This window comes from Macrosteles quadrilineatus, unplaced genomic scaffold (assembly GCF_028750875.1).
Source record: "Macrosteles quadrilineatus isolate MER2022 unplaced genomic scaffold, UCM_ALF_1.0 Scaffold_4__1_contigs__length_99947679, whole genome shotgun sequence".
NCBI classification, from domain to species: Eukaryota; Metazoa; Arthropoda; class Insecta; order Hemiptera; family Cicadellidae; genus Macrosteles; species Macrosteles quadrilineatus.
In genome coordinates this window covers 60,033,558-60,036,387 of record NW_026542597.1, presented here as the reverse complement: position 1 = coordinate 60,036,387, position 2,830 = coordinate 60,033,558, and positions in this window count along the sequence as shown.

The following is a 2,830-nucleotide window of genomic DNA, read 5'->3' as shown; positions in this document are numbered from 1 at the left end:
AGCATTTTTTTAGGCGTAGAAACCACTTCAAATTACAAAAACATACGGGACTATATTCTCAAAACGCGGAGCACATTTCTTGCCGAGGAAAATAGCGGAGTGATACGGACCGCGGGTACTACTTTCTCTAGGGCACCATTTGTGTTGTCAGCTGAACCTAAAAACGTGTTGTATAGTGTTTGAAAATCTAATTATTTATATGCTTTATAGTAACTGTAGGAAAAATATAATGTGTAACACGAGTGAAAAAGGCCTTTGCTGCACTCGAGATCATTCCGCACTCGCCTGTGGCTCGTGCGTAAACATTGCTCTCGTGTGCAGCAAAGTGCCACTTTCACCACTAGTTACACAAATAACTATTGAAAACTAGCTCGTTGCTCGAAATTGAGCAAAATTGCAACTTGCACTGCAAAAAATAAAGAAGGAAAACATAAACAGCACAATCAGTATCAAAGTAGACCTCACTCATAACTACTACTACACACCACTGAGTCAATGTCTGAAGCATAAACTAACCAACGCAAGGCAGTATGTTTAATCTATGCTTGAAGCATAGCTCATCTTGAAACTCCTATTTACTGGTATGGTAAAAAAGTCAACTGAAAGGTTGAAATTGTCGCCTAGTGTGACCACCCCAGCAACTTTGTCGTCGCGACAAATTCGCACGAAAAAAGTCGCAGCGACAAAGTCCAAAGCCCCATTAGAAAAACCTAGTGGGTTTTTAGTGGGGCCTTGCAAAGTCGCCAAGTGTGGCCCTAGCCTAGCTAGGCGACCGGCGACATGGCTGGCGTCGTGGCTCATGTTTATTTTTGTAATAACCTTGGTCGTGACTAGCCACCATAGTGTAACAGGGCCCATTGGTGACGTTGAGCGCTATACCGTGGCTATACAGTAGTTTGATAAATTTCCCTGCCGCAGCAAACCTGCCGACTAAGCGAATTTCCATTTGTCTGAATTGATTTTTCAACTAAACCAAATTAAATAACATTAGGTTTAATGAGTACCTAGGTTTCAGCTGATACAAGGAAACTAATAAAGTGTATTTTTTGTAAAATATTAATAGCTTAGTATAAAATAAATAAATTTGCCAAATTTGTTCAAAATATAACCATTTAAGCAAACTACAACATTTTACAATATTCTCCTTAAGAATAGCATGGGAATTTTAAATTTACCATTTTGTATTTTCTCCGTAACTAATAACCGTACAAAAACACTTATTTGATGTATTAAATTATTTGTTTTTTAAGGTCTTTAAAAAGATTTAGAGAGAATTTAGGAAATTTTGTGTTTTCAGTGTCAAAAATGAGAAAAACCATTTTTCACCCCATATCAAAACCCCCGTAAAGCCCCATTCCCATGGTCCGATCATTCTGATTTGCGAACTCATTCAAGTTGATCCCACATTACACCTTTAAACCAAATTTCATCAAAATCGGACAAATATTACTCAAGTTATCGCGTTCACGGACGTATATATACATATATAAAAATTTGATCAAATGGTGTTTTTGGCCTCTGGGGACATTAAAATGAAAAAGTAAATCAGTCCCGGGCCTAGGTCTTACCGTGCATTAATATAGGGGAATTCGCTAAAACCTTCGTTTCTCTCTTACTATTGGGCAGGTTCGTATATTTTTGCTTTACCCTATGGTTATTGAAGGGCGTATGATTAACAATTATTTACAAAGTAGGCCTAATGTACACAACATGATTCCCCCTATAAACCGTACGGAAATAACATAAACATTTTGCCTTTCATTGAACCATGAGGGTGATACCATAGATAAAACATACTACCTCAATATATTTCTCATACTTATGGAGCAGCTGAAGACAATTAATTTAATTGCTAGTTCTGCTCGGTGCACTGCGTAGAGGTCGTATTGTATTTGGTTTACAATATTTTTTGGTTATTTCATCCATTTAAAACTTTGTTTAACCAAATAAAACGATCTAACCATAAACAATAACTCATCCCCTAGTTATATAGGGTAACCAATGTACAAACCATTAAATTAACCCTAAGATAATCGAAATAAAATTTCGTCGAAACTAACGATCAGTGTCACCGGAAATGAACTAGACACGAATCAAGAGTTTCAAAATTTACAATGGGATCAGAAATCTACTTGTGTTTGTTAGTTCAGACCCATACTGTTTCACGATAGATGTAAGTGCCCTTATGTTGGTAAATACTCTTATTAGCGAATTTCCCTATCGGGAGGTATCTTTATTATCATAGGTGGCATGATAAGACCAGGACCGAAGCTTTTTCCTTTTGATGTCCCCAGAGGCCAAAAACACTATTCGTTCAAATGTGTGTGTGTACTGTGTATGTATCCGAACACGATAACTGAGGCGGTCCATTCCTAAACTCACATTATCCTTATTTTTAAAATTTTCAGGAAATTAAAAAACGTTTAATTAATTATCCTGACAGTGAATTATTATGTTTTGTTTCATCCGAAGTGAAAGATATGTGTCTTTGTGTATTATTGCATGCCTTTTTCTTCCTAATATCTGTAGTTTTTGAGAAAATAAGTTTTAAGTGTGGATAAAGTTAGTTTTGCTCTGACGCCTATGGATAAAGTTGGTTTTGGAAGGACAGTATTTACCCTAGGATGGCATAACACTAATCAGTTTTGTTTTTAAAAAATACAACAAAATATTAAGATAATATACCTAATAACATGGCTTGTATTAACCTTTTTTTGGTCCTAGGACGCTAGGCACGAGCCTGGGATTGTTTTTCACATTATTTCAGGCTAGACCTAGGGGTTGCGGCATTATCACTTAGATAAATCCATTGGTGACTTGGCGGGGATCG